This window comes from Equus asinus, chromosome 16 (assembly GCF_041296235.1).
Source record: "Equus asinus isolate D_3611 breed Donkey chromosome 16, EquAss-T2T_v2, whole genome shotgun sequence".
Lineage (NCBI taxonomy): Eukaryota > Metazoa > Chordata > Mammalia > Perissodactyla > Equidae > Equus > Equus asinus.
Genome location: NC_091805.1, coordinates 3,293,381 through 3,307,372, shown reverse-complemented (window position 1 = coordinate 3,307,372; position 13,992 = coordinate 3,293,381). Strand labels below are relative to the sequence as shown.

Below are 13,992 nucleotides of genomic sequence, written 5' to 3'. Positions count from 1 at the left end.
CTATTAATCATTTTCACACTGGTTTCATGTTGAAATTACAATTTTGGAAATGAGTCAAATTAAATATGTATTCAAATTAATTTCACTTGGTGGTTTTAGCTTTTTAAATGTGGCTCCTGGTGAGTTTAAAGTGACATGTGTGACATGCATTGCTCTGGAGACACAGATAAACACCACAGTACTCATCATAGTATATTCTAACGGCCTTGAGAGAAAGCTAGGGTTTCATGTGAGCACACAGAATGGCTATCCAGTCCAGTCTTGGAATACTTAGCGGAGGGTAGGGACATCAGAAGTCAGCCACAAAAATACCAGGTCACCTGCCGAAGTAGCAGATGTTTGTAATGACTGACCCATGATGGTTTTTCCATCATCTATGGAATACTTCCCATCCCAAAGGCGAGTGTCCACATGGGTTACTTCATGACTGTCCAGGTTCTGGGAGTAGGTCCTGACCTACAGACTAAGCAAGGCCAGAGGGCCGAACAGCATGGGTCAGTCTCAGCCAGCCTGAACTGACCCCAGACTCATCTTCAGAGCCACCACCCTGTGGCAATTACTAACAAACGTATTTACTAAAGCTAAATGCTGTTCTGTAACCAGCAGTTCACAAGTTATTTAGGGCAGGATGTATCAGCCTGTGGGCACTGTTTAGTAATAATAACTGGATTTACGCTTTGCACCTGGTTTCGGTGGAGTCTTGGGGTTTCACTGGTTGAGGCGTCTCACGGAGCTGGAATGTGACCAGCTCACTGTAAGAGACCTCCACCACGAGCGACTGTGGCCATCTTGGTACCCAGGTGCTTCCCACGTGTGCCAGTGGAGGGTTGAGACCTGTAGACGAAAATGTCCTGTGCGACCCAGAAGTAGGCGGACGAAGCTTGCGCCTGAGGCCTCTGGACCCCTGCGCTGCACATCCATCTCCTGCTGTTGCTACGCTGTATCCTTTGCCTGTGATAACACTGCTCCATGAGGAGCAGCTGGGCCGTGAGTCCTTTCAGCAGACACGTCAGGGAGCTGACTGATGTGTAATTCATCAGTTGATCACCTCTCCCCAAGAGGAGGCAAGACAGCAGACGGGCTAAAGCTTGAGCCCCGAGTCCACCTGCCAGGGCTCAGACCGAGGCTTCATCCTTTGCTAGCTGGGTCTCCTTGAGTGAGGGCATTGACTGAATATTTGTGTACCCCCAAAATTCATGCATTGGAACCTAACCCCCAATGTGATGGTATTAGGAGGTGAGGTCTTTGGGAAGTAATTAAGTCATGAGGGTGAAACCCCCACAAACGGGATTAGTGCCCTTATAAAAGGGGTCCCAGAGATCTTTCTTGCCCTCTTTCTGCCATGTGAGGTACAATGAGATGACGCCAGTCTACAAGCAGGAAGAAGGCCCTCACAAGAACCTGACCACGCTGGCACCCAGATCTCAGACTGCCAGCCTCCAGGACTGGGAGAAACAAATTTCTGTTGTTTATAAGCCACCAGTCTGTGGCACTTTGTTACAGCCACCCGAACTAAGACAGTGAGTTACTTAATCTGAAAAACGGGGAACCGATAGCGCCCGTCTCGAAGGATTCAGGGAGCTCATCCTCGTTTGGAGTTTCATAAAGATGCACAGCACAGTACAGCACTTCATGTTTACCACAGCGAGCAAATTCTGCCTGTGGGGTCCCAAGAAGCAAATTTCTAGAAGTTTTCTGTCCGTGGTTTTAACCTCCAAGAATTCACAGGTATTGAGGTCTACACTCAGAGCACCCTCTACACAACTGAAAAAGAACTTGTGATGATAAGAAAGAGCTCTGGCACGATCGTTTGTCAATTTTCCCATTTTTCTAGACAGGGAAGTCAAACACCAGGCTATCTTGTCAAAGCTATCGGGTGGCTGTAAGGTCAAAAGACATAAGGGAAAATGTCCTGAAAATTATAAACAGTCATGCAAGTACAAGAGGTCTTCTTCTTCTTGTCCCTTTTTACAATCTCTCTTGGAAATTTCACCCCCTTCAAAGCTCTGCCCGTCGACTTAGGAAAATGACCATCACGTTTACCCCTTCAGTCCTGACCTTTGTCCCACAGTCTCCTCCCAGCCCTCCTCCACCCCAGCCTTCCAGTGGCGTGGAAGTCAGTCTGGGTACTGGCGCTGGGCTGGGCCTGTTGGCCCTCAGATTCACTCGCCACCGTTCCTCTGCTCTGCTCACCGTGGACAAGGGAGGTGACCGCTGCAGGCTGCGGTTCTCAGGTTTCCCGTGTCGGGTAGCTCCCGTTCAAGCGCCTCCAGTGGGAGGCATTGGCTGCTGTTTGGAAGTGGGAGGAAGGGAGAAGCCAGGTTGTTGTTCCCTCTTCTTTCTGCCCTGGGTGACCAGTGGAGCACCTTCTTGTGGCTCCAGGGCGCACAGAACAGGCTTGCCATCACGCTAGCCTCCACAGATGACCGTGCTCCTGGTAAAACCACCTCTTCTCTTTGGCCCTCCAGTCTGGGCAGGGCTGGGGCTTCTATCTGTTGCTAGTCTTTGAGGAGCATCCCCATCCCTTGTCTGGCTCCTCAGCAATCCCGTCACCTGTGTAGCCAAATCCCCACCTTCACTTCCCTGGGTGAAACACTCAGAGTTGGTTCCGGACTCTAGTGGTGCAGTAGGCACGTGCTTTGCCAGGCTCAGAGTTTCTGCTGCTCCCTGTCCTCCTGAACGAGACGGTGTCGGGGCGGAGAGGTCAAGAACGGGGCAGTCCAGTGCAAGGTCCCCTCAGTGGGGAAGGGGGTCAGAAGAGGGCGCCTGGCTGCGAGCACATGAAATCACAGGGGGATTTGATCAAACCCCATGTCTGGGCACCTAAGAGATTTCGATTTCGTTTGTCTGGAGTGGAGCTGGAATAGGGGTAGTTTTTAAAGCTCCCTGGGTGATTCTAATGCGTAGCCTGAGTTGAGAAGCACTGTCTGAGATAACGGGACCCTGGCTGTTGCTTTGGGAACATGTGTGTGTGTGTGACCGTGTGTGTGTGTGTGTGTGTAAGAGAGAAGCAACGAGATGAAACCGTCAACGTTGACACTGATTGTAAAGAGCAGAGACCAAAGCCCACAGAGAGAAGAACCTGAGCCTTAGGCGGAAAAGGTCAAATACGTCATTGATGCAAAGACTGGATCATTACGCTCAGCTCCCCTTTAGCACAGACAAGATTGTTCATAACATTTCATTAACTGCGTTTGTTCTAAGATCCGGTTATTTCTCTTAGAAAGCTCTACAAGCGTACGAATCAATAATGAACATGTATTCACAAGTCACATTTGCAAACCAATGTCCCTATTTCCCCATCAGCCTTCAGGGCCTGCGGTCAGGCAGCAAGGCCATCTGGTCAGTGCTTTAAAAACGGCCCCATGAAGACATCAGGGGGCTGTCTCCACCACCACACCACATGGCCTCCTGCTGTGACCCCCCTTGCTCGACTTCAAACAGAGCACTCAGCCCACAAGGCTGGACCCCAGCGAACAGGGGAAGAAAATGCTTTTCTGCTTAACTCAAGGCAAGCGGAGCCTGCTGCTGACCAGCAAAACAGAGAGAGAGCTATTTCCCCTTCACCGAGGAGGGCACAACATCGAGCCACTTCAGAATTGGGGGTGAGGATGGTGGGGGGCTCCCACGTGGGAGTTCTCTGTAAAGTCATCCTCACTGACTGACTGACTATACAACATCACGCCTGGAATGGGCAAGATGGAGCACACAGCAGATACGAGAGGACTATCGACACCTCAAAGCAGAGAGAGAGAACCCAAGAGCAAATTGCACGAAACTCAGAACTTGAAGAGGTCTTGCGATAATAAAGGGAATAGCAAACTGAGTGTCCGTGAGTCATAAAATTTAGAGTTAGAAGAGCTCTGAGATGACACTGAACTGTAGTTCTTCAGTTTGCAAATAAAGAAACGGGGGCCCAAAGAAGGCAGGCAAAATGTCCATGGTTACCAGCTAGCGAATGGCACAGAGAGGACTAGAACCCAGACAGGTGCCTCTTCTCTAAACCCTTGCTTCTCAAAGTATGCAGACCAGCAGCATCAGCACCTGCTGGGAGCACGTTAGAAATGGAGAGTCTCAGGTCCCACTCCAGACCTACTCTTTCTGAATCTGCGTTTTAGCAACATCCCCTGCTGACGTGTATGCACATTGCAAGCACTGTCGCATTACCATGCTACATTGAGAAGCACAGCTCAAAGCATGCTGACTCCCCCAGGCTCACCGCTCATTCACAGCCAGAGTTGGGGTGGAGATTTTCTCCATTTCTTGAAAAGTACTTGTGCTGACCTTACAGCAGAAGCTGAAATTAAAACTCATAAATGCAGGAAAGGAAAGTGGAAGTGATGCAGAATGAGGACCATTAGATGGTTTTTTTTTTTTTTTTGCCTAGCACCCACTTGCAAGACTTAAAAACAGCTTCTAAGAATCAGAGGCTTGGAACACAGAAGGAGCTTGATAAAAAAGTGTTGAGCAAATGAACCAAACCTTGTCATATGTGGAGAAAAGCTTTCAGGACACGGACTCTCAATGCTCAATTGAACACCTATTTGTGGAGCATCTCGTCTGTGCAGGTGCTGTGCTAGACATGACCCATTCCTGACCAACATGGACGCTGAGAACTCATGGCCTGGGGGACAAGCATGCAGAATGTGTGCTCCCAGAAAGCAAAGACTTATCTTCCCTCTTCTCTCTCTCAGTGTGCCCTGCACACAAGGATACGCTTTGCCAATATTCATAAGTATCGTTTTAATTGGAAGCTTTCCACACCCTATTCACACAGCAGGAATTGTTGAGTGATGGGGGTGGACTGGGATCTAAGAGCTTGGCTTCTCAACCTTCTGTCCTTTTGGATCTATCTCCCACTGGGATTGGGAAATCCTTCTTATCTAATCTCTCCACATTCCCTCCGTCCACCCCTTGTCTGCTGAGTGCTGGGTCTCAGGGGGTCTGCTGAAGACACAGAGGTTAGCTACTTTACTGGAGCAATGGCCCCCTGTGTCCTGGCCCAGCTGCTGAGTGACTTCTTGGTCTCCCTTTTGCAAGACAGTTCCGCCCCTGAACTGCCTGAGTAGCTGCGTTGAAAGTTAGCCTTGAGTTTATCTTGAGTTGAAAATTACGTTATTGCTTCCTGGGCTGGGCCAGCGCCCAGCTACACTTCTTCACTGTGGCTGAGACTTGGAAGCAGATAAGAGAAGGAAAGAATTCATCAAAAGCTGGTCACTTTATCTTTCTACAGAAAGGGACTTTAGCCAAAGGCCAACGAGAGAAAAAGAAAGAAAGGCTTCAAGGTCTCCTGTTGGAGTTCATAGCAGGGAGTGTCGTCCAGAAGCACTCTGGCTGGAAAGAAGACACAGTCTTTTTGCCTAAATAGCACTGATGATGGTGATGGTGACGCAGATGGAGATGGAGACAGTGCTGGTGATGTCAGTCAACATTATGAAGCTCTAATAAGCATCAGGCACCGGCCAGCCACTTCACACGCAGCGTCTTAGATTTCACTTAATCCTCACGGCACCCCTGTGAGATAGACACTTTTTTATCATGCCCTTTTTACAGACTGATTCTGCAGGAGACCTCAGAGGATGAAAGAAAAGAAAGAAATACAACTTAAATTCATGGAACTTTACTTACAAGCCAGGCCCCATGCTAGGATTTTGCATATGTCATAAAAGGGACAGTGGAGTCCATCAGTCAACAAATACTATCTCGTGCATTTGAGGAATACTTATTTAGTCCTGCTAGGTGTTCAGCACTTCATGTTCATTGTCTCATGACTGCTAATGACAATCCTGTGAGACAGGTACTGTTATCGCCATTTCACAGAAGAGGACATTTGGTGGTGTTTTTCTGTCCTTTTTTTTAAGTGAATATTTACTGAATGCCAGTTATGATCTAGGACTGGGGGTAGCGTGGCATATGAAGCAGACAAGGTCCTGACCTCATGAAGCTTCTTTTGCAGACAAATAAACAAATGAATAACAAAAATGTTAGCAATAAATACTCAGCTATAAATGAAGAAGGGTGATAGGATAGAAAGTGACCGGGGGATACTTTAGACGCGGGGTCATTTCTGAGGAGGTGACATTTTGGGTGAGAACTGAATGACAAGAAGGAGTGAGTAACGCAGAGACCTTGGAACAAAGCCCTCCAGGCAGAGAGAGCAGCTAGCACAGAGTCCCAAGGCCCAGGGAACAAGCCTGGAGTCCAGGGAACAGAACCATGGCCAGCGTGGCTGGGCTTGAATGATCACGGTGCGAGTGTGAGAAGGGGAAGCCATGGCGGTGGGGAGGGAGCCTTAGTGGGAGGCCTGGCCAGGAGCTGGGAATCAAGTCTAAACGAGGAGGGAGGTCCCGGGGCGGGGAGGCCGAACAGGCAGAAGATCTGTTTACAAGCTTATTCTGGCTTCTGCGATGAGAAAAAGACTGTGGGAGGCACGGGTGGAAGCAGGTAAATCAGAACTAGGGCTGTACAGGGTTTTAAACAAGACCTGAGAGCAGCTTAGAGGAGGGTGGTGGATAGAGATGGGGAAGAGCGGGTGGCTGGGTGAGGGCACCTGCTAAAGTGCGGAAGGCCGGTGTTTACCGGGTGACAGTCTGAGGGCAGAGCTTAATGTCTGCAGTTGCCGCAGAGCTTGGCTGAGAGCCTGGCGTTCTGTAGGCGGTTGACAAATATTTGTTGAACTGAATCGATGCTTAGTGTTTGTTGGACTGGATCTGATTGCCCATCAGAAAACAAGATACACACCAGGAGAAGGCCTCAGGCAAACCTGAGTGACATAATATTGGTGCTCCCCAGGCCTCACTAGGGTCAAATTAGTCAATTTAATGATCCTGAGAGATTAAAATTGAAGCAGTCAGATATGAACTGATATGAACTAGTTCCAGTTAAAGCCATTTGACCTTTGTGAGCCTCTTCAGTATATGGGGATCGAAACCCCCTCCCTGGAGGGCTGTTGTGGAGCAGAGAGGTGATGTACGTAAAGAACCCCAACGCACTGCCTTGTTTTGGGGAAGAAATTCAGCAATGGGAAGCTGTCATGAAGAACTACATCCTTAGGTCCCATAGGCTCCTGAGACGGTACCCAGTACTGCCCTTAGACATGGACAAGAGGGCCCCCGTGGAGGCGGAAATATGGAGTGACAGAGGAAGGACCTCCAGAAATCTGTTCCTCCATGAAAGCAATGAGAACACTGGCAAAAAAGAGAAAATCCTAGTCACCAGGGAAATGCAAGTCAAAACTACACTAAGATACTACCTAATATCCGTTAAAATGGCTATAATCACTACAACTAAAAATAATAAACATTGGAGAGGGTGTGGAGAAAAGGGAACCCTCATACACTGCTGGTGGGAGTGCAAACTGGTACAGCCACTATGGAAAACAGTATGGAGACTCCTCAAAAAACTGAAAATGGAAATACCATATGACCCAGCTATCCCACTACTGGGTATCTACCCAAACAACTTGAAATCGACAATCCAAAGTAACATATGCACCCCTATGTTCACTGCAGCACTATTCACAACAGCCAAGACATGGAAGCAACCCAAGTGCCCATTGATTGATGAATGGAGAAAGAAGATGTGGTATATATATACATACACACAATGGAATACTACTCAGTCATAAAAAAAGACAAGTTCATCCCATTTACAACAACATGGAAGGACCTGGAGGGTATGATGCTAAGCAAAATAAGCCAGTCTGAGAAAGACAAACACCAGATGGTTTCACTCATATGTAGAATATAAACAAACACATGGACAGAGAAAACAGTTCAGTGGTTACAGGGGAAGGGGGTGGGGAGTGGGCACAGGGGGTAAAGGGGAGCACCTATGTGGTGACGGTCAAGAAATAATGTACAACTGGAATCTCACAATGATGTAAACTATTGTGAACTCAATAATAATAATAAAAAAGTGAAAATCAACATTTTCAGAACTCTGGAAATTAGCCAAAGGCTGGCAATACTCTGAGGAGTATTTATTCAAGAAAAAAGGTCTGAAATTTGATAAAAACAGAATTCTGTGGAATTTTAACTTGCCCTATTGCCATCTCCCCATCCCGAGTTCTGCGGTGACCTTGAGAATGAGCGGCTTCCCCACCACAGCAGCTGTGAAAGCCAGCAGCCTCGCAGCCACTGGAGGAGGCAGAGCGGGTGGGAGCACCACAGAAGCCCCATCTCCAAGAATTGGCACCATGTGACCATCTAACAGCTCTCTGGAAAAGCCCCATTCACAGGGCTTGTCTTCATTTGATGGGACTCAGAGCTTCTCAGTGGGAAAAGCCTTAGCCCCAGGACATCTGTTGAAAAAACTCCTAGTTGCCTAGGGTTGCAATACCAGTTGGGGAAAACAAGAGCCCGGCCAAAAAGCTCGAAAAAAATCACAGGAAGGATCTAAGGAATGAGATGTTCTCAGGAGGCTTTGAAAACCTCAAACACATTCCTAGGGATATAGACGGACAGGTTCACGTGACAGGCTACACACATGCCCAGGAAAGACCTGAGAAGCCCTCCTGGCTCACCTTTGGCTGACTTTGAGGCCCTGCTCAAGCAGGAAAGGAAAGCAAAGGCAGAGTTAAAAACCGCAGGAGCGCAGCAGGCGGGACCCAAAACACACCCGGAGCCCCTCAGCAAAGGTTTAAGGAGATCTCTGTCAATCCTTAGTGGATCACTAAGCTAACTGAGCAGTGACTCAGTGTCCACACGTGATGGGGAGTACAGACCATACAGAACTATCCCAGGAAAGACTCTAAAGCAACAGCCACCACCACACACAGCAACATCAGAGGTGATCGGATTTCCAGAGTTGCTACGTTACAATATTTAAATGACCAGCTTTCAATAAAAGGTAGTTTTTGGAAAGATCAACAAATTTTAAAAAACTTTAGCTAGACTAGGTAGTTGGAAAAAGAAAAAAAGCAAAGACACAACTTACTAAAATCAGAAATGAAAGAAGGGACATCACTACTGATACCATGGAAATTAGAAGAATGATAAGGGAAACTATGAATAACTATATGAATTTAGATAATCCAGATGAAATGGACAAATTCCTAGAAAGACACAAACTACCAAAACTGACTCAAGAAGAAATAGAAAATCTGAATAGACCTATAACAAGTAATGAAGTGGAATTAGTAATTTTGAAACTTCCCACAAAGAAAAGTTCATGCCCAAATGGCTTTACTGCTAAATTCTACCAAACATTCAAAGAAAAACTTACATAAATCTTTCACAAACTCTTCTCAAAAAACAGAAGACAAGGGACTACTTCCCAACTCATTGCAAGAGGCCAGTATTATCCTGATATGTGAACTAAACAAAGACTTACAAGAAAAGAAAACCATACACCAACGTCTTTTATAAACGTAGACACAAAAATCCTCAACAAAATACTAGCAAACCGAATTCAGCAACATATAAAAAGGAATTACAGACCATGACCAAGTGGGAATTATTCCAGTAATGTGAGCTTGGTTTAACATAAAAAAATCAATTTGTAACACATCACTTTAATATGATAAAGGACAAAAAAACTCATGATCGTCTCAATAGACATAGAAAAAGCATTTGACAAAATCCAACACCCTTTCATAATAAAAAAAATGATGAAATAAGAATAGAAGGGAACTTTCTCAATCTGATAAAGGGCATCTAAGAAAAACCCACAGCTAGCATCATAAAGGTTTCCCCTTAAGATAAAGAAAAAGAACAGAATGTCCATTCTTGCCACTTCTACTTAACATTGTATTGGAGGGGCTGGCCACAGTAATTAGGCAAGAAAAAGAAAGAAAAAGCATTCAGATTTAAAAGGAAAAAAGTAAAACAATCTCTATTTGCAGATGACATGATCTTTTGGATGGAAAATCCTACGGAATTCACAAAAAAAATTAGAGCTAATACATGAGTTCAGCAAGGGTGCAGGATATAAGACCAACATACAAAAATCAATTTTACCTCCATAGAGCAGCAACGAATAATCTGAAAATGAAATTAAGAAAACAATTCCACTTCTAACAGCACGAAAAATAATAAAATACTTAGAAATAAGTTTAACAGAAGAGCAAGACTTAAATACTCAAATCTACAAAACATCGTTGAGAGAAATTAAGGAAATTAGACAAATCGAAATACACCCTGAATTCATGGACTGGATGATTTAATATTGTTTAGATGGCAATATTCCTCAAATTTACCTAAAGATTCAATGCAATCCCTTTCAAAACCCTAGCTGGCTTTTAGGCAGAAATTAACAAGCTGACCCTAAACTTCATATGGAAACAAAAGGGGCCCAGAACAGCCCAAAAAATCTTGAAAAAGAAGAACAATGTTGGAGGATGTGATGGTCAGTCTGATGTTGTCAGCTCGGCATAAAAAGGCTGGAGCACTGATGCATGCTCTCCTCTGGATGAACCCCAACACCATTATGTTAGTGTAAGATGCCAGACACAGAAGGACAAATATTGTAGGACTCCGCTTCTATGAAACATCTACAGTAGGCAGATTCACGGAGAGAAGAAGTAGGTGAGAGGTTATCAGGCACGAGAGGAGTTTCTTCACAAGATGAAGAAAACGATCTAAATAGGACAGCAGTGAAAGTTATATGACTCTGAATAACATAAAACACTGAGTTTTACGCTCTAAAATGGTGGATTTTATGGTATGTGAATTGTGTCTTAGCCAAACTGTTATTAAAAAAAAAAAGAAGAAGAAGAAAAGCCCCTGCCCTGGGCCCACAGACAAAAAGTACACTGAAAATAAACTGAATGAGAGTACAGAGCACGCATGGGACTCTCTGCCCCTTGGGGGCTGGCCCAGTGGAACCAAACCTTAAACATCCACTCCGTGACTCACACTGTTCTGGCCCCAGGGATCACGTCTCTTCATCTCTTGCCCTATGTTGTGGGAGCAGAAGGCAACCGCGCCTGTCTACTGTGAAGGTCTGTGTGCTGGGCCGCGGCCAGGGGAGGATGGACACTGCTTGGAGCATAGAAAGGACTGTAGTGGCAACAGACTTCAGCAAGAGAAGAGACCAATCGATGGACCTGTCAAATTCTTCCTCCCAGTCTGAACGCAGTAGAGTCTTGCACAACAGACTACCATTCCCAGTGTTAGCGGGCATCCACTTTTTTGTTTTTCTTTACATGCCAATCAGCGCTTCTGAAAGTTCTCACAAAGTAGAATAATATTTGCAAGAGTTTCACAAAGCTGAAAAACATTTTGCAACATTAAATGTTACGGGTTGAACTGTGTCCCCTAAAATTCATATGCTGACATCCTCGTCCCTGGTACCTCAGAATGTGATCTTATTTGCAAATAGGGTCTTTACAGAGGTAATCAAGTTAAAATGAGGTCACTGGGGGTGGGTCTACAACACGACTGGTGTCCTTCTAAAAAGGAGAAGTTTGGAGACATCCAGGGAAAAAACGCCGTGTGACTTCAAGGTAGAAATTGGGGTGACGCATCTACAGCTCAAAGGACGCCAGCAAAGCACCAGAAGAAGAGAGCAAGCCTTGCTCACAGCCCTCAGAAGGAGCCAGCCCTGCCGACACCTTCAGCTCGGACTGCTGGCCTCCAGAACTGAGACACTAAGTTTGTGTTGTTTAAGCCATTCAGTTTGCGGAACTTTGTTACAACAGCCTCAGAAAGCTAACATAGTAAGCAATTCTTATTACTCGTAAATTCGTACATATGTGGGATAACATGTGAGGCATGATACTGATTTTTATGATGAAATTATAATATTTTATAATATATTCTGCATCCCTGATTATTTATTACATGACTCCATTACTATGTTTGAACATGATATATAAAATTCTTAGTTCCTTTGCTAAAACTCTTAGCAAATTTAAGCATTGCTTTAGGAATTTCGTTGGTAATCAATTATAGCTGCTACTGGCTCAGGGGAGAGCAGTCTCTCCAGATTAAAAGTGGTTTTAAAAAGTAAGAATTACAATGACTCAAGAAAGTTGGTCTAATCTGGCATTGTTGTCAATAGAATACACACTATGTAAAAATCTTGTATAAAACAACATAGTCATTTTGCTGAAATGAAGGCAATAAAAAAATTTAATGGAACTAATATATAACAGTCTCTGAAGTACACATCAGATCTCTGGCTCATGGACAGAAAACCCAGACAAGCACAATAATGACTAAAGTAGTCATTTTTGATAGTTCCTGGCTTTCAGTCAATAACTTTACAGGTATTTCTTGATTTTTGTCATTACGAAGGTGTTCTTGTCAATGTGGGAGGATGGAACACACTTCATGTCACAGTTTGCCAGCTTGATTTATGACTTCACACACTCGGACGCGTGGTGACCGGCCCCCACTTGCACTTATGCCCGGCCGTCATCAGAGGTGGGCCAGGACCCAGCAGTGACGGGAAGCCAGGCTTGAAGCATGCACAGGAGCCAAACCAAAACCTCAAACCTGCCCCTGCCACCAGGAGCCGTCCTCCTGTAGGCTGCCTGTGGAAACCCGATGCGGTCCCCAGAGGCAGGGACAAGTGACTCAAGGCTCTGCCTTCCTGGGCCACAGTCCCAGGGCTCCGTGAGCCCGTGCCAGTTGGGAGCTGTGGATCCCGAGCCTCAGACAGCGCCAGGCTCTCCGCACTTCACACACCTGACCCACGTGCTGCCCGACGTTGGGGTGCATCATGGACCTCCAGCCAAGGTCTCTGCAGTAACTCTGCTGTGCCACCCCCAGTAAACACAGCAGGCCGTCTCTGCATGTCACTCACCTCAGAAAAGGCTTTCAGGGCCACCCCAATGCTGGGACACTCCCCCTGGCTGTGACTTTGTTACGTCCACCTGTCCCCTTGGAGGGGGTCTCGGCTGCTCCTTGGGGGCTATGAGGCTAGGGAGGGGAGCTAGGGCTCTATCCAGGAGTCAGTCGGAGGAGAAGACGAACTCTCAGAGACAGGGGTGGGTGGAGGCACATGAGAAAGGAGAAAAAAGTAGGACATGGCACCGGTTTCCAAGGGAAAGAGAAGGATGGGTATCAAAATGCCAACCAGCAATGCCAAAAAGAGGACGAAGATTGAAGTGCACAAGGCCCCGGGGGATTTCCAGCTCTGACTGCATTTTATCGTAGCTCGCTCCATGCAAACATGGCAACTGCACACGATACACTATTGCCCACTAACGTGATGGATAATCGGCGGCTAACGTGAAGCAGAGGAGCCTGTCTCCAAGGACAGCTTCCCCCGTGGCTGAGCATCCTCAGGGAACTTCAGTGCCCTCTCCACAGACCTCAGCTCACGAAAGGGGCACCCGACCTCGGTACAAAACCAAAACCCATGGGAGAGGCACACTGGGCTCATCAGAAAGGGGACAGCCAAGAAAGAACGTAAACCTCGAGAAGCAAGGACGCACAAGTGTTTAAAAATAATTTCAATAATAAAAAAAGAACTCTGTTGCAAACACAACAGGCAGAAAGTCAACAGCCCAGCGCTTAATAGGAAAGGCAGATTAGTGAACCACATTAATCACCCGGGGTACAGATTATCAGCCACATTTGAAACACCGATTAATAGGAACAAATAAGGGACTAGGTGGGAGGAATTTTTACAGGAAGTAACAGAAGTTTTCATCTTTGTTTAAATAAGACTTCAAAAGGATTCCAATTATCAACCAGTAGAGAGATCACTAAAAAAAAAAGATTAACTTCACGGAATGCAAGGCAGAGGGACCAAACTTCCGACCTGTTTTAAGATCAATCAGCATTTTCTCCCTGGGCAAGTGGAATGCCATCAACACTTTGGGGATTTTAAAGACTGTGACAGCCTTTAACTGGCTGATGAGATAGCAAACGGTGGGGCTGAAGGCCAGTGTTTATATTTACCCACTACCTGTTTTATTACTGGGATTGGGGCCCTGGGGCCTCCGGGCACACACAAACATATTAAAATATCCCACACTGTAATTAAGAGGCATAGAGGGGATTAGAGCACGTTAAGTGGCCGTTCCGCGGGCCCTGGGGC

General features: G+C 46.1%; 1 protein-coding gene across 3 annotated transcripts in view; it reads right to left on the bottom strand.

Annotated features, from left to right (window-relative positions):
- The window catches only part of ROR1 (receptor tyrosine kinase like orphan receptor 1), a 356,983-nt gene that overhangs the window by 99,287 nt on the left and 243,704 nt on the right, over nucleotides 1–13,992 (bottom strand). The window lies entirely within an intron of this gene.